The 18,859-nt window shown below is 35.9% G+C and overlaps 1 protein-coding gene and 1 long non-coding RNA gene across 3 annotated transcripts in view; one reads left to right on the top strand and one right to left on the bottom strand.

Annotated features, from left to right (window-relative positions):
• The window catches only part of LOC145674869 (uncharacterized), a 35,451-nt gene extending 25,110 nt beyond the window's left edge, over positions 1-10,341 (bottom strand). Inside the window, exon 1 of the long non-coding RNA XR_014129047.1 lies at positions 9,555-10,341. This is a non-coding gene — a long non-coding RNA (uncharacterized LOC145674869). The remainder of the gene's footprint in view (positions 1-9,554) is intronic.
• The window catches only part of zfh2 (Zn finger homeodomain 2), a 617,436-nt gene that overhangs the window by 225,258 nt on the left and 373,319 nt on the right, over positions 1-18,859 (top strand). The gene's annotated exons all lie outside the window — the stretch shown is intronic.

Raw genomic sequence — 18,859 nt, 5'->3', positions numbered from 1 at the left:
ATAGGTTGGAGTTCAGGCGTTTTTAATTGCTATTGTAGCATTTTAATAGATAAATAAAAAGAGTACCACATCAGTAACGTTTTTTATACTTTTGAACGACAAATTTTAGAAATTGGTCTCTGGAGGCTTATTGCTAAAACGTTACTTTCTCATTCGCTTTTACTTTTTGTACTTGGTTCCTTCGTAATATTGTATAAAAAATTACATATTTCCTCATTTAATATAATTTAGGTCTAACTGAAACTAGGAAAGAACTATTCCTCACACCAATGGTCAGAAAAAGTGCCCACACTTGGATAGATTTCTAATCGGCGCATTTTATATTAATTTGAAGATTCTTTTATCCCATATCCTCCCATGAGGTCACGAGAAAAACTACCTCAAAGTTTCGATATTCATTGGGCTGAATTCCATTATTATTATTATTATTATTATTATTATTATTATTATTATTATTATTTTAAATTTTATGGAATGGGGTCTATTACATCTTATTTGAAGTAGCTCTCAAACTGCGTTAGAATGTTCAATGAACACTGAGAACTTGTGCGTCTGTTGGATACCGAACCTAGTATATGAGTACGTGCGCAAATCAATCATCTATCGCGTAACATTTGTGTGAATTTTCTACTTCTCTTCAAATGAGAAAGTAAACTTATACAGACAAATGAAGTTCTAAACAGCAACTTTCCGGGAATACATTTCTGGTGATTTTATTCGTTTGTCATAGATCATATAATTACTCAATATATTTCGAAAAAAAAAAAGTACTTAGATAGTTACGAGATTTCAGATACGCCAGCTCTAGTTTCCCAAGAAACGAGACGAGACGAAAAATAAGGTTGTCTCGACTCGTAAATTTTGTAGAAATCTCGTAGTTTCTCGCTTCTCGAAGATCTTTTCAGTCTTCCCTCGACTCTGGAAAAGTTTTCTCGAACTTTTATTCGTCTCGTTTTGAAATTTATGTACAAAATTTATGCCCTGTACTTTCTTAATTTCATTTAAAAGCTATCAGAATATTTTACTTCCGCGTCACGGAATGTCCACGGAAGGGTGTGATATAACTTTTTAGTATTTGAGTATCTATATTGTGTAATGACTTGCATATCTGTGAACGTTGATAAATTTTCTTTATTGTGGTCCTACAATATCTTTATAGTTTTTATATTACGAATCATGTAACACTAAAACATTGTTCGATTCCCGGTGGGGACACTCGGTCGAAAAGGTGTAACATGTTTTTCAGTCCAGCCATCCTAAATGTGGTTTTTCCTGGATTTTCCTCATTCACACTGGGCAAATGCCGGGATGGTATCTTACATAGTAGTCCCAAGTCGCTTCTTTCCTTCCCCATTCTTTTCTTCCTGTCCAATTTCCTGGGTATTGTGTTCGCCGAGGGATGTCATCCGTCATATTTGTGACGACGGGCTAACATGGCCATAAATGCTGAAAGCTTCCCCACCCCCAAATGTAATTTCTTAAGGTCTAAGGCTTGAGTGAACTATTGTGCTGCCAAAATGTCTTGAGCCGTGGCAAAAATGCGAACTAAAGCTCACACCCTCACACACCCACGCGTTGAGCCAATAAGGGTTAAGCTGTTGCTAAGCGAGAGAAAGCGAGTGGAATTCCTTCAGCCGATAGCAGCGCTTGCAACGGAAGATTAGGGATCAAGTCAATGTGGCATATCTTTTTTTTATTTTATATTCTATTTATTTTATATTTTATTTTATATATTTTTTATTTTTATTTTTTTATTTTCATATCTTTATTTATTTATTTTTTTTAGTGTTACCCACGAGACTCATGAATTTTCTCGTCTCACGTCGAATTTGAAAATATAAATACTTCTCGTCTCGCACGTTACAATAGTTGCGACAGTGCTAGAAAGTGACGTTCTGCTTCAAGTCAACAGAATCAACTGTAATTCCAGATACAGCCGAAAGGATATTCATCCTTATCTCCTTAATACAAGTATCATTCCGTCATTAGCCTGGTCGCTAATTCACAAAATCTTGGAAACTCACGAGGACAGGTATAAGGCCATCGAATTTAGGCCATCCTGATTGTAGAGAGAGCACTGTTTGTTATTTAAAACAAGAAAGAACATTTACAAATGAAGGGAAATCGTTAATTTTTGTCCCGCTATTATGCACCGAGGCTTAGGGATGATGTGAACGCAGACTGCGGGAGAAAACATGAGAACCTCGAAAAAGCCACTCGCACTGTGTTTGTCCATCACAAAGCCCTGTTGGTGCGAACTGGGATAATCTCTGAACTGCGGGAATTGTATATACAGTGGAACCGAGCCGAACCTTAACTTTATTATCTATTTATTTATTTATTTTGTGATGTGTTGATATATTCACAGAGGATAACGGAATTTTTAGAAGTTGTACTTTGTCATTTTATACATTTCTTCTCATAAATGCTGCATCATGGTGAATCGTCGCATAGGCGTCGCGTAAATATAGAAAAGAACCTAGTAATGACCAAAACTGACTGCAAACAATATATTTATAAATAAAATATTTACTAGCTCATATTTTGTTTAGATGTAAGTTACCACCTGTTGGCTCTTACACTTCACTCAACTTGAACCTCACTAGCTGAACTAGCTGATTGTGAGGGTAAAGTTGAGTTCGGCCGTTGCGAGGTTACTCACTTGGTTTGTTCGGAGTTGGGTACATCGTATTGTATTGTTTATACAACTTTTTTTTTTTTTGTGTTACATGTAGGGTAGGTATGTCTTCATTCGGAAGGGTTGACTTAATGGGGAGATGCGGTCATTCAAAAAGGAACTTCGCAGCTGGAGCTTCAGTGAATATGTAGTCCAATGAATGTAGACCCTAAAGTTCTTTCACAAATACCACGACTCTTTCTTTATTTGTTTTATGCATAATATTATAAAGTTACCAAAGTTTATTTCCACACTGAATACATTTATCAGTTCATAATGTGTATTGAAAATAAACTGTGCAGTAAAATCGAAAATATGCAATCATCTTTCTTTCACAATTGTTATTTTATCTTTTTCTCAAAGTTTAATGTCCTACTTCTATACTCCTAGGCTAATAGGGACGCATGAACGAAATGGTGAAATGAAGAAAGTGAGATAAAAAGGGAAAACACGGATAAAACCCACGCACACGGTGTTTGTTTATTCACCACAAAGCACCTTTAGCGCGAGAGGGGATCGCGGTGGCTCAGTGGTAGAGTGTTTACCTCTGGTGCTAGGGGTTCCGGGTTCGATCCCAACCCCTGCCAATGAACTTTGTGGCGGACAAACACTGTGTGCGTGGATTTCCTCGGGGTTCTCCCGTTTCCTCCGACTTCCTTCATTTCACCATTTCATTCATCTCTCATTATCACCGCCTCCTTTAGCCTAGCCGGTATAACCGTGGGACGTAAAACTCAAAAATTTCATTTCATTTTCACCTTTGGAGCAAGCTGGGATCGAACTAGGGGTCCTAAGCACCAGAGATGAGCATTTTACCACTCAACCAGTGCGGTCCCTATAATTGTGTCAATGAGTCCTAACTAACAATATCCCTTCTTTCCGCTAGTCTAGTTTCTAGCGTGCGACCCTTTGGTATACGTGCCCCAGGACCGGATTAAGGGGGGCTGAAGCGTGTGAACCAGGCCTTTAAGTGAACGGGGACCTCCTCTCTGATCAAAATCTCAACTGGCTATCTAAAAAGAATCATACAAAAGATATAATCATCATCATAAGATAAGGTATGACCAAAAATATGAAACATATTCCCTTAACTTTCCTACTGTACTTTAACAGAAATGTATTCGGTGAAGTCAGGAGGGGACAATTTTTTCCAGCCCTGGGCCTCCTGATGGGTTAATCCGACCCTGCATGCTCCTACGCTTGATTCTGTGCGGGAGGACATTGAACGCATTACGGCGATTCTGATTCCACTGTGAACTATAGAGCCACGCCACATAGGGTCTATAGCCTCGGTGCTGAAAAGGGGGACGAACTTCAACAAACAATGAAACCTAATTAGGCCTAATTAGATAGGCCTATAGTCTTTAGAAAATATATATTGACACAGACACGTAAGTTTATCCTGCCCAATCAGTATTATTGTAACCAATCTTTGGCAAAGAACTTTTTTCATCTCTCCAGAGGTAAAAGTGGATCTGAAGAGGTAGAGGGATGCATGACGTCACATCGTCCCTCGTGCGTATCTTTTCTCATTGTAATTTTTTAGGAAGGGGGACGCCATAGATGTTTGTTGGAAGTGGGGTAAGTGCGTCCCCCCACTTTTACCCCTGCATCTCTTTATTTTATTATTTCACACTTTTCCTCATATGTCGAAACGTACCATTTCAGTCACTTCCAAACTATATCGATATATTATACATCCCGCGCGTGCGCCAAGTTACATGAAAGGAATGTATCTTGCCTCTTCTGAAACAACTTGATATTGTTCTTTTGCCTCAGGTATTGACGTTTCGAATTTATAACTTTCTATACACCACTCTTCTATCTAGGTAGAATCCTACCTATTTTACTCTGATAATAACTGAAAGCCTTCTTTTGTATATTGTAAATACCAAACTATTTTCTGGTTAAATATTCCGTAACAAATTTAACTAAGTTGTGCCACAGTAATTACCGTACAATTTAATTTGAATATTACATTACAAGTATAATATACGTTTTTTTTTAAAAAAAAATATTTATTGGTGAATATTAACATACACTGAAAAATGTTTAACATTTAAAAAGCACATTTTGCAATATTATTGATGCATAATTAAGAAAAACATGTCCAAAGATGAGATAAATTGATACATCTCATTAAGCTGAACAAAGTGATATAGAGGTTGAGTGTAGATCATTTTCGAGAAAATCGACAAAAACTTTTTTCTCAAGAAACCTAAAAATTGATGTTGTACGATAACCACGCTCTTTTATCAAGATTAAGCTGACACTGAAGTGCGTCGTTATCAAGTTTTTCATAATGACATTAGTAAGAAGTTAAAAGCCATGTAATACAGTTGAATTTCACGTTGTAGACCCTATTGTTATACTTTACATGAGCAATTTGCTTTTTAAAGTATATCTATTTTTACATTCTTATCCTGACACGTATATGACCCGCACACGTCATATGTTAATTTGGTTGCCTAGTTTTCGCAAATATTCGACAATTTGAGTAAAATCAACTATATTGAATTTTGTTGGCCACTTAAATTGCAGTACCTTAATATTTATTTATTTATTTATTTATTTATTTATTTATTTATTTATTTATTGTTAAATCCTCCCGTAGCGCAAAGATCAAAATACGAAAAGCTGTAACATGTAAGTTTCCAATTTTAATGGAGCAACAGCAAACGTATTATCGTGGATTGAGACGTTTGAAAATGTTGAGAAATATTAAGTTAGATCTCGTGATTTAAAAAAAAAAAAAAAAAACACCTTTTATTTGCACATAGACTACAATAAAACATTAATTTAGAGTTTAATATGGAAACCAAGGTGCATGTGTATTGCCATAGAACCGAACCTGGGTCTCCTGCATCAGAGACGAGAATACTGATTTACTTGTAGGTAGTATCACCTACGAGATCAGACGGGACAGCCCCAAATCTTATCTTGTAGTCAACAGTGCTAGATAGATGTTGAAAGAACTATTAAATTATTATTACATTTTGATTGAGGCGTGTAGGCTCTAATAGTGCAACAATGTTAAGAGTTCCTCTATACGAATGGTTAGCGCTCCTATTTCTGATGCGCGTAGTGCTGGTTTCGATTCCTGGTGCGACACAAATTTGTTGACGACGTTGGCCTAGCATCATGGTGATGCAATTGAGGAGGCTGTTTTAATTAATAGGTAACCAACTTCGGTTGAGAAAATTAGAAATAACAGATTTGACCAGATGTGCTGACCATACCTCATCCAGATAAAAATTGTCTGCTACTTAACTTCGAAGATCTGACGGTAACTGATAGACCAACGTGGCTTAGTCTGTTTGCGCAAATGATACATTATTTATATAATAGAAAGTAGTTGTTAAAAGCAATCTACTAAAACTGGAGTACAAGTTAGTTATCCATTTATTTGAAGGATAAATGAAGGAAAATTAATTAACGTGAAAATTGGCAAGCAATAAGTGGCCCATGCTTCAGCGTTTGAGAAACTTCGGTGTGGAATACTTGTGTTTTGTGTAACAATGCGTTTCTGGATTTGAGAAACTGGACAAACTTTAAACATTTCCTTTCGAACTTTTACGTAGATTAATTCAAAAATTACATGAAAGTGTGAAGAAGTCGATCGCCTGCGGAAAGTTCTAAAGCTGATTGTTGGTGAAGATCATCACAAGTCTTCAACGTTGCCCTGTCTTTTTTCCCCCTTCGTGGCAGGTCAATAGCACCTTCGTTTCTTCTCTCCGTGGTCAGAGAGAGAGAGAGAGAGAGAGAGAGAGAGAGAGAGAGAGAAAGGAAAATGAAATCTTTCTGTTTTACGTCCCATAGTTATGCTGGTTAGGCTAAAGGATACGATGATGATGAGAAATGAATGAAATAGTGGAATGAAAAAGTGGGAGGAACTGGAGAATTCCGAGAAACCCACGCGCATGGTGTTTGTTTACCACAAAGCTCACTTGACGCGAGCTGGGATCGAACCAAGGATCCATGCACCAGAGGTGAACGCTCTACCACTGTGCCACCGCGGCTCAAGGAGAGAGTTGAAACTTAAAGCCAAAAATAATGAAAATATACGATTGAGAATCTGTACAACATGAACGTTCACAAAAGACGCTCATCACTGAACATTAGTATAATTAGTGCAGGGGAGACTGGATTAATTTTCGGTGTGGTTTCTCTCATGTAGTCAATAGTTGGGATTGCACGCACTTGAAGTCTACGTTCACGTTTCACTTCCTAATAGGATTGGTGCTGCAATGAAACATCAAAATCCAATCTTTTAAGACCATTTTAGAATCAGTCATTAAGATGGGAGTGATATGTATGAAAAAACAAACGGATGTCTATAGTTATAGTTGGAAAGCCTTTGATAGACAAAGAATAATATCGGGAAGTAGTTATGAAGTTTAATGAAGTTGAACTGCCATTGAAATATTGTACTCTTGTTTCTGTGGTGATAAACCGTCAAGTTTATTAAGAATGTAATTAGTTATGTTTATTAACAATGTAGTTAGTCTTCATTTAGGGAATTGATTACACCAAATTAACTTTATTTATTAACATTATGTACTATAACATTTTAAAAATCTATATAAATTGTTGTTTAATTAGGTAATTTTATCGACTTGGTCCAGTTCATTTTCATGATTCTGCAAACGAGACCTTGTATTTCTGAGGTTATATAATTTGGCGTCCAGTTGTGGAGTTTTATGCCCAAGGTTGTTGACTGCCTGAAGATTTCATTTGAACCCTTTGCGCCCGCGATGCAGACCGATGCCAAAGCGCGCTGTATGATGAGGAATTAAGCCCCGGTTCTCGGAGTAATTACCTGAGCGGGGGGAACGGGCAGCGGTTGAGACAACTGCTGCTGCGCACTGAAAGGCCTCAAGAACTTTATATGCAAATTCTCAGTTTAAAAGGTGTCATGTGGGTAGGGAGAGAGGGTGGAGCTGAAATATTATTGGTACGCGGTCGGACAGAAGCTCCGCCTCCTCTCTCGTGCTCGAGCAATATGCAAATAGAACCAATAGTCGGCTGTGACTCTTGCCCCTCACCCCCGCTACAGTACCCTAAGTAAGTGTCCTTGCGCCCCGTGCTAGTTTACATGATAATACCCGGTCCGTAGATAATTAAACAGCGAATACCATGGCTTGATGAGCGGGATATCAACTTGTTGGGTGCGATGCTGTGATTGGCCGAAAGACTCGGACACGACCACGATAATGAGCCACCGTCCTCTACACGTTACCCTCCCCGCTCCCCCGGCCAAGCTCATCACATGGCCCCTGCTATTTTCCGTAATTAATTCGGACTCTCTTCTAATTTAGTGTTGAGAGTAGACGTTCACAGAGTAGTAGTGTTTGTATACCGCTCTGCAGCACTTATTAGCACTAAGTCGTACGGCGGAGAAAAGTGTTTTGTTTCTTGCAAAGAAACAAAAGGAAAGCCAAAAAAATAATAGAAATGATAGTTTGTTTCTAGTGATCATGGATTATTGTGTATAGTGATACATAAACAACATCAACAACAACAACAAACGGATTTTGTATATTTAGAAAAGAGTGACACAATCCACCCTTTTTGTCGCATGTGATTTTTTTTCTTTCTTTCATCGCAGCGAAGAGTGATTTATAGTTTCTTTTTCGTAATTCTGTTGTGTTTTGAATTGGAGAAGAAGAAGAAAAAAACAGACGTGCTATTTTTCGCACGACGTATTATATATATATATGGTTATATAGCGGATAGTGTTTCTCTCATTAGCATATGTATATTTAATAGTCTAATAATAATAATAATAATAATAATAATATATGTATGTAAATATATGTGAAAATATACCGGAATTTATTGGTACAGTGTTCACTAATTGTTAAACCGTAATTAAGAGAAGCTCTACAAAGTGCTTTTTTGTTTTTTTGGTGGATAAAGTGTTGTCTTTACATAAGAAGACGAAATTTGTGGTTATTTTTCAAAAAAGGATCTGCAATAATTAACATCGTATGTGCTAAGGTAAGTTATTTTCTTTATTGTTTTTAATTTCTTTTTTTTTTTTACGCTTTTTCTCTGTTAATTTTTCCTCTACGAAGTGACAGTGTTAATTCGTTAAGCAGCACCGGGACGCTTTTTTCTTCAGTTCTGCGTCGCAAGATCTCGCTGTTTATTCTGATTTGCCGAAGTCGGGCTGGAGCGTTAGCGCCCGACACTTACTACGCAATCGCAGCCATTATGGTCCGCATTAATTAGAGAGTTCTCCTAACGTCTCTCTTCCCCCCGTAGCCTCTGCTCCCATGCAAATAGCACGCCCGCCGCCTGGGTAGTGAGTCTTCGGCAGCCCGGGCGCCCGGTGTTTTTTCCATGTGTGCGTGTGTGTGTGTGTGCTAAAGGGGGCTGCCCTTTATACTGTTCCCCTCCCCCGTGAAATAACATAAGATTTTTTTGTACAGGAGGGCGAACTCTTTGTTAAAAAGCAAAATATTTATGAAAAATATATCAAGAATACATCGAAGTCTTTACACTGACTTGAGAGAAACAAAAAACTGATTTATTTTTTAGTTCTTTTTCTTGGTGTGTGTGGAGAGCTGTTGGTATTTTTATTTAAAAGAATTTCAATATATTATATTTTATTATATCATTCATATACTAATTCATATAACTACAGAATTGCACACACACACCGCACCTCCCAATTTCCTGGAAGATCATAACTACACATGTAAAACAACAACAGGAGAAGAGAGTGCATGGCATCGAAGGTTCAAACAGCTTTCCAGGTAGGGTTAATGTGACGTTTTCTTCTCTCTGTGTGTGATTGCTTTTTGTTTATACGCTTGCATTTAGTGCTTTTTTTTTTTCTTTTTCGTTCAGTTTCTAGTTAGTTCACACTTACCTTTTTGGTTGCTTGTCAAGTGAATCGTCGGGGGTTCCGGTTCCTTTTGGTCTCGCGGGAAACGGCGTAGCATCTGCCGCCACACAACCAGCTGGATTTTCCCGTCACTAACCTTAGCATCTTCTTAGGAGGCTTCGCGACCAGCATTTTTAAGTCACAAAAAACACTTAACTTTTAAAGAATGGATGATGATTTTATTTCTATACTAATACAGACCTCAGAAATATGGATGTGTGAATATTTTGACGTATGAGCAATGGTAATATGATACACTTATTTTTTTATGAAGAAAGAAAAAAACGTAAAAATGCATGAGTGTTTTCGATCACAGTGGGGATAATTAATTTTGTACTGTAATATATTTTCGTGTAAGCTATAGGGAAAAAATCGAAGTTCTGTTTTTTAATGTCATTATCGTTGTCTTCCTATACGGTTCCGTGTTTCTATGACTTATTGTGTACGTACTAGGGCAATCCTGTAAGCAACTAGCCTGAATTTATCACAGATACACGTTATTTAGGAAACTTTGTCGTCTTTTGGTAAGCAATTGAAACAATAGTTTTTTTCACTATCACTAATCAACACAATAGTTGGAACTGGTGCTCTCTTGCCTGTGCTGTGTTGTGTGTCCAGCTAACTCAGTTCTTCCTTACCGTAACTCTGATTCCTTTCCAAGCTAGAAAGAAAGAAGGGGCTTGGCTCGACAGAGACCGCCATCACATACTCGCACACACACACACACATACAAACACACTTTCACATACGATCGCAGAACACACACACACACACGCCCTCATACGTACATACACACACATATATATATATACACACACAGAGAGACAGTCCGGCGTGGAAGTTCACCCATCGCCACCCCACCCCACTGATTTCCCCTTATGTGCTCCCTGGAAACTACCAGAGAGGAAAAAAAATCCACACACACACTGACAAAACCAAGCTTTTGGTGGAAACCTGGATTCGCGGCAGAGTTCGACTTTAGTAAAAAGCCTCCCGTACTTTTTTCTCCTATCTCCGGTGTTTCTATGTTGGCATCACTTTTTTGTTATTTTTTTTTCCTAACCTACATCGTACCTGCCTCAGCAGCTTGTCCCTTTTGTTGTATGGCACACGCAAAGTTATTTCCCCCTGTACCCCTTTTAGTGCTTCCAAGATTTGTATATTATATTCTTTGTATTATAAAGTAAATACCGTAGTTAAAGATATTGTGTATATATTTTTATTTTTATTTTTATATATTTATATTATATTAGTTTTTGCACACGTACAGAACTCAAAGTACATCTTCACAGATTTCAAACATTGCTCTGAAAAAAAAAAAACTTTACAGTGTCTGTCAATTCTTAACCAGTTTTAAAATGTTATTTACAAAATATTTATGTACAAGCAGTATTGCTTACTCTTAGGAATATGAGTATTAGGACTTTTTTTTTTGAAAAAAAATAGAAGTAACACAATCTGCTACTCTACAGTGTGTAATTTTCGTGTAGAATAATAAATTAATTAAAAACTTGAGCATATAAAAGCTATCAACTGCTTCCGGTTGGCAATGAATGACAACATACATTTTTTGAACGCTATAATAGTTTTTGTTTAGGGGGATTTTCTCGAAAACCGCGCATGATAATTTACCCTCCAAAAATGCTTTTTTTTTTTTTTTTGGAGGGTTGAGCTGTGTCATTTACTGGTCGATATAAAGTCTTATTTTTATCTTTATAGATTACTATAGTTAAACAATATATATATATATATATATATATATATATATATATATATATATATATATATATATAATATCAGGCTATATTTCATTTCATCATTACTTTCTGTACAGTTGTATTTCTTGTTAGTGGCGTAATGGAAAGCTTAAAGAGTGGCGTAGTTTTTGTGCAGCATCAAGTATCACATTTATAAAAATATTTTTTCTCTATTTTCTCGAAATTTACGCATGAGAAATTATATTTATTCACATAATTTTGTTTCATTTCATTGTGATGTATACATTTTTGGATATATAGCTATAATATAATATTCAGGGCCGGATCCAGGATTTTTCTGACAGGGTTTGCACCAATAACTACCAGCACATTTGAATTAAATTTGATTTTTTTTTTTAAAATGCCTTTAGTCATCTGTGGTGTGAATGAGAAATTGCCCTGGGAATGCTAAGTGTCTGCTCTCGGTGAATATCTTTCCTTCAACCTTCAGGAAATTCACTTAAACTATTGATTTGGCAAAACTTCGTTTTCTTTTAAGCCCAAACGAAGACATGACAGCATAAATTTTCGGAAACTGTTACTGTTTTTCACTGCAAGCTTCTCATTTTAGATAGTGTATCGGGGAGTGCACGTGCACCGATGCACCCCTCTAAACCCGGCGATGTATATATTCGTTAAACGCTAATAATTTCGTAAAATTCATTTTAATTACTAACGAGTTCGTAGTAAGCTGTGAAACCATTTTATATTAGAAACATTAGCAGAGACATATAGGAAAGGTTTTTTTCGGGGGAGGGAGGGGAGGACAGAAAAAACAGCCAAAATCTACACTGTAAAGATTTGTCGTGTAATTTACAACGATTCATTGGCAAAAATGTGGCGTCATAAAAATATAAACGTATGCAGTATACAGTAAGACGCTGTCGATTAACCGTAATATGAGATAATGCATTTGTTTTCGAAACAAACAGTAACGTATTGTTGTAAATGTTGATAATTATTTTAACATCAATCATATTCTGTTAATGTCATTTGTGTATATTCCTAATGTTACTTGTGATTGCGTAAATTTAAACAGCGAGATGATAGCGATATCTTTCCCACCAATGTTTTGCTATTTTACTAAATGTCTTAATATTGCATATATTAAAAATACAATTACGGTGTGTGTTTTAGTTTTGTAAAATTCAGGTGAAGGCTCTACAATAATTAGTGTTCTCTACGAGACGAGAAATGCATTTTCAAATTCGAAATGAGACGAGACATTTCTCTAGCCTCGTGGACAACACTAGTTCACCCAAGTCTTACATCCCATATACTTTTAGTGTTACATGATTCAAAGTTTATATATATATATATATATATATATATATATATATATATATAAACTGATAAAGTGGTGGTATGAACACAATGAAATGCATTTATCAACGTTTTAGAGATAGGGCTACGTGAGTCATTACACCATATACACGTCAATAATAAATATATACCTAGTATAAATGTTATTATATCACCCCTTCGTGGATTTCTCGTGACGAGGAAGGATTTTTATAACTTCTAAATGAAATTTAAGAAGAAAATCAGAAGAGAATTGTCTATATAAATTAACAAAACGAAACAAGACGAGAAATACTGTCCGAAAATCGAGACCAGACGATACAACTATACTTCTTCGTCTCGTGTCGTGGTCGAATAATAATAATAATAATAATAATAATAATAATAATAATAATAATAATAATAATAATAATAAGTGAAGTTGAACCGGATTTAAACCCGGTATCCCGGTCGAGAGTGGTAATTGCTCATCTATAGTTGCGAAATTCAAAGAATAACTTCTTCTTAGTTTCTGGGCGTAATTTCCAGCAATTTTAAAACAGTAATAAGTTCGTCAATGGTTTGTGGAATGTTAATTTTTGTTTAGCAGTTTATTCTCAAACCATACGACCTCATACTTTATTTCGAGACGTATTTTGTTAAGAATCCAATTATTTCGGTTATACTAACTACATACTTCTCACAAAAAAGTTTCAAGTGTCTTAAGCAGTACAATGAAAGACTGTTGTGCAAACTTTCTGGTGTCGTATCACTATATGTATGAAAATACTAGTTTCTCTCACGGTATTATAAAGAAAATACATATGCTTGGTCCTCTGGTTATCACTGACACATGAAAAGTAATAAGTCAAATGGTAAAGTTGTTTTCGTTATCTCCGATTAGAGATGGTTTTCAAGTTTAGACTATAACTTAGTACCTCAAATGGTCCTTATTAGCATTTATATAGTTTTCTCATACAGTGTAGTATATCTGTGATAGGATGAGCTTCTTGATAAATAACTCCTGCATAAAGAGCCCATTTTAACTAGACATTGCAGTGTGCTTCTCAAGTATTCAGTGTAGATATGAGCGACTAAAATATATGTTTATCACATGGCATTTAGTTCAAGTAACACTTTTGTATTTGGCGATTACATGCTTACTGCAAGTTATGTTTGGTGAACTTTTCCGATCAAGAATTCACTATGTAAGACATGTCTGGTGAACTTATCGAACAGATATTCACTACAAGTAATGTCTGATGAGTTTGGCGATCAAATGTTCACTACAAGTAATGTTTGGTGAATTTGGCAATTACACGTGATCACTGCAAGTCATGTCTTGTGAACTTTTCTATCAAGAGTTCATTATGTCATGTCTGGTGAACTTATCGATCAAATGTTCGGTGAAAGTAATGTCTGGTGAATTGGACGATCAAATGTTCACTGCAAATTATGTTGATAAAGTTTTGGCGACCAAAATGTTTATTGCAACTCGTCCTTGGTAAATTTGGCGATCAATCCGAAACGACACAAACGATTAATTACTATTCAGTATATACACAATATATGTTTTGGTCTGTTTCTCTGTTGCTTACGCCAGTACTTAGGTAATTTCGGTAATATATATATAAAGGAATGCCTAATATTCATAATAAAAACTTTCGTGTGTGTGGTGTGTAAGGGGAAGGGAGGATATTTCACTAAATAGTTTTTAGTAACTATACTCATCTCTTGGTTTTACGGACCTCAATTTAACGTATTTGATAGGCAATGGCCAAAATGTAGAGCAGCAGATTCAGTTTAAAAGTCCTGATATTAAACTAAATATGCTGAATTTACTGTATGACAATGTAAATTTACAGTGTACAAGGTATTTCTAAACTCTCAGATAGGATAGTGTGCCTGATTATAAATACAGTACTCTATTATTCATGTTCATTTCGTCATGTAATTGTGAATATTAGCTACTACAGATTTAGTATTGGAACTTATGGACAATGGAGAACATCTAACCGCTTTATTTCCCCTCTTTTAATGTGTTAAAACAAGGAATTAATGTATTGAAAATTGTGTATGAGAAATTTAACGTATCTTAAAAAAGAAAAAAATGTAAATATGACGACAAGTTTGAGTTTAGCGTTCCTTTCAGCAGCGAGGCTATATAAGACTTGGACCTATAAGTTAACATGGGATCCGAACCATATGAGTTCCTGTCGAGAATTAAACCCGGGTCATCCACCTAAAAACGGCGTACGCTAAGTGCTTAGTGATGGAGTTCTGTGTGTAAATTTGAGTTGTGTGAGAGAACATCTTTTGTTTACATTTTTCAATGGATGGTTTTTGATAAAAATATGACAGTGATAACACTAAAATACAACTAATTGAAGTATATTGACTTAAATATAGCTAATCAATCAAATGTAGTATGGGCTCAGAAAATCTACTTCAAAGATCGTTAGTTAACACTTTTCTGAATGTCTCAGTTTTATGGATTTCATATCCATATACGAGTACGTTAAGTGTATTCGATGAGTGTTAAAATATAAATTACTAGCATGTGTGTGTTATTTCACTTTTATTAATCCTACAAATATTAACCTATTACTTTTTAACGAAGAAATAAAAAATGTCCAAAGATAAGGCCTATACAAATCGATAACTCTCATAGAGATGAACAAAATGATAAGTGTAAATCCTCATGTGTAATTTTCGAGGATGTAGAGATTTTTTTGTAAACCAAAAAATTGATGCTGTAAGGTAACCATGCCATCTTACCAGATGAAATTTACACTAAAGTATGCCCTCGTTAATATTTTCATTTTTTTTTTTTGTCTTGTCTCTTAAAATTTTGTCGAATACCCCTTTCATCTCGAGTTATCGAATAATTCTTTCTCGTCTCGTCTCGGTTCTTGGAAGGCTTCCCTCTTTTCATCTCGAATTTGTTCTCGTCTCTATGTACAAAATTTATGACCTGATTTTCTCCTTAATTTCATCTAAAAGTTAATAGATCCCTTTTACGTCACGAGATTGAAGTGTATTTGTGTAGTGATTTGCGTATCATGGTACGCTGATAAATGTTCTTCATTGTGTGTAGGGATGCGCACGAGACAAGATTTGTGGCTGTCTCGTCTCGAAAATGTGCTGTAAAAGTGATGTCTAGACTCGAAAAATGTATATTTCTCTATTGGAAGGCCCGTGTCTCGACTCGAATTTTGTCGGGAAAATCCTGTCTCGACTCGTCTCGTGCGCATCCCTAATTGTGTTCGTACAGTCAGCGACAAAAATTCTTCCTGTTTGGTAAAAATTTTGGAAATAACGTGGTGAGGTTGGAACGTAGAGAAAATTACATTCTCTTTAATTTACTGAAACTGTACACAAATTGTTCTTTCATTCTGAACTAATTTCATCAAACAGAAGTAACTTTTGTCGCTGACTGTACAATCACTTTATCAGTGTTTGAGATCTAAGACACTAAGAAACTTGAGAAATTTATCATCTCGTCTTAGAAAACGAGACGAGAATTCCAATTTTCTCGTCTCGTCTCGAATCGAAATAGATTCTTATCCTGTGGGCAACTCCTAGCTGCGTTACGTAAATCAGCAAGAAGAACCCTTTTTACAACAGAATACCCTAACAAGATCCAATACGAAATACCATGCAATATAGTATACAATAAACGTACGAGTAAACATACAAATGACCGATATTCAGTTACCGAACCGCAAAGAATCACACATATAACAATAGTCAGAATACGCCTAATGACTAATACTGACATTTTTTTCGGTGGCTCTAGTCCGTTCAGTTAATTAGTTCCTTTGTTATTTGTACATGAACGCTGATATATTGCATATAATATCATTTGCTATGTAAAGCGGTGTTCTGCGCTCCAGTGAATGTATTTGATGAAGGTGAAACGTCTCGAATTGAAAAATGTAAAAGAAATAGTTCTCAGATTTTATACTTTGTGATGTATACCCTAATAAGGTCCAGAGTTTCACAATCAACCAGGATTAAGATACGATTTGCTATGTAATGAAATCTACACAGGAATACTCACTTATATACCATTATATAAAATTATGCAAAGAAATGAAGGCGGATTACTTATTAACGTTCAGGCCATGCTATTATATCCAAAAAATATTTCATTCGTGAGGAAAGCACGGGATGAGAAAGAATTTTATTTTGAAATAGATATAATAAGGGGATGGTAAAGTTTGTCAGGAATAGAGTAGCTCACGAATCTATGTAATTAGGGAGATAAACCTCGGCATATGAACTCTTGGTTAAAAAATAACTTATCACGTGTTTCAGCGTTGTCGAAAATTCTGCTTCTCAAACAGCAAAGCGGTCAATTTCTTCATTATCCAAATTTACTATGTTATAGTCATTATTAAATCTTACTCTTCGTGTGCGAAAAACTGTGATAACGAAGTATGCAGTAAAACTACAGTAGTCTGTGCGAAAACAGTGATAACGAAGTATGTGGTAAAACTACGGTGGTCTGTGCGAAAAACGGTGATAACGAAGTATGGGGTAAAACTACGGTAGTCTCCTTTTAACTGCCGTCTCTTTAACTGCTCATCTTCCAAGAAAAAACATTTTCGTTATTAGCTGCACTCGTTGGTCCAGAACAATAATCAAACATCATTCAGTATTGTAGGCTCAATCGTATGTGTTAAGTTTGATAGTTTTCTTCTTGAACATTATACATACATACATTGTAAATAAGTATGTGGTTTTGTGACAATCTAGTGCGCTTTATTCAATAGTAATATAGTACCTATTTTGTTCAATTAAGTGTCACTGAAGCAACTTGTATGCGAAACTTCTGATTTTGATATGTTAATATTTTAAACCATTATAAAATTGTTGGAGATTATAAGTGCGGGTTTAGGCGAAATCGATCAACTACCAAACCAGATATTTATCATTCAACAAATACTAGAAAAGAGATGGGAATAAAATGTCCTGTGCATAAAATATTCATTAATTTTAGAATGTATGTAGTTCGTTGGCATTAATAATACGGAATTGACCGTTTTTATTTTGCCAGAAGAAATCATTTATTTCTATATTGTGTATGTAGCTATTCAAGCGGTTAATTAGCAGATTGTTGGCTGTCTTTTCCTAATCGTGATATAAATATACAAGGTACTAATTGTAAATACTTCAGTACAACTACGCCAACTTTCCGTGGGTGCATATCAATGGCGGGACGTGTTAGCAGGGATGTTTTCAAGTCTCGATATTTGATTGATTTATTTTTAGTTAAAATCTTTTACAAACACTGTCATAAACGGCTGTGCTCTGATAAAGTAAAATATACCGGTACTGTAAGGATAAGTTCGGGCTGGTCTAGCTCAGTCTGTAACACGGCTGACTTAAACGAAAGAGAAACAGATTGTCACCCGGGTTAGAATTAAAAATCTTGAGGGCACGCCGCACCCACAAGATTATTTCCGTGGGTGCCGGAACCCCTGAGCACCCACGTAGTCGGCGCACATGTTTCAGTATGATAAATTTATAGGGATATAGCATATGCTGTAACTCTCTAAGGTAAGGAAGAACGTACCTGAAACTCAGAAAATTTTCATTGATCCAAAAAGATGTTAAACAATGTAAAGATTTAAATGTGTAGTAAAAAATAGTGTGATTGCGTTACATAGCCTAGACCCTATATGTCGCAAAGGCGTGAATTTAAAAGATTTTTGTTAGTAAAAAAAAAAAAAAAAAAAAAAAAAGATAGATTATGTGATAATTAATCCACTCTTGGGTTTCTAGACGGTGTAGGTGAATATCTATTTTTGGGTGGGTGTGTGTGTCTGTGTGTGTTCGCAGGTGTAAAAGTGCGGGAGAACGCGGGGTAACGTCGTCCCTCCACCTCGAAAATATATGTACGGCGTCCCCCCAGTTCCTAAAAAATTACAATGGGCAAAGATAGGCAGGGGGAATGGCGAGGTGTCATGCCGCTACCTACCGTCCCCCTACCTTCTCTGATTCACTTTTACCCCTGGGTGTTCGTAAATACGCCTTTGCCTTAGAACTAGTAATAGTTGTGTAATTGTAATTGTTCATGGAATTGTTATTTGATATATTGTGTCCTGTGTAGGTTACTTGTAATAAACTTAACGAGTTTGAGGAGAAATCATAGAAAACATGTGCATTGTGTATTTGAGGCGCCTAGTATCAAAATTCGCCACATCCGTTTCGCTTAGTTTCGAGTAATCTCGCAAAACGTGCAGT

This window comes from Thermobia domestica, chromosome 18, assembly GCF_964235325.1.
Source record: "Thermobia domestica chromosome 18, izTheDome1.hap1.1, whole genome shotgun sequence".
NCBI classification, from domain to species: Eukaryota; Metazoa; Arthropoda; class Insecta; order Zygentoma; family Lepismatidae; genus Thermobia; species Thermobia domestica.
The sequence above is the reverse complement of the archived record's forward strand: the minus strand, read 5'-3'. Positions and strand labels throughout refer to the sequence as shown.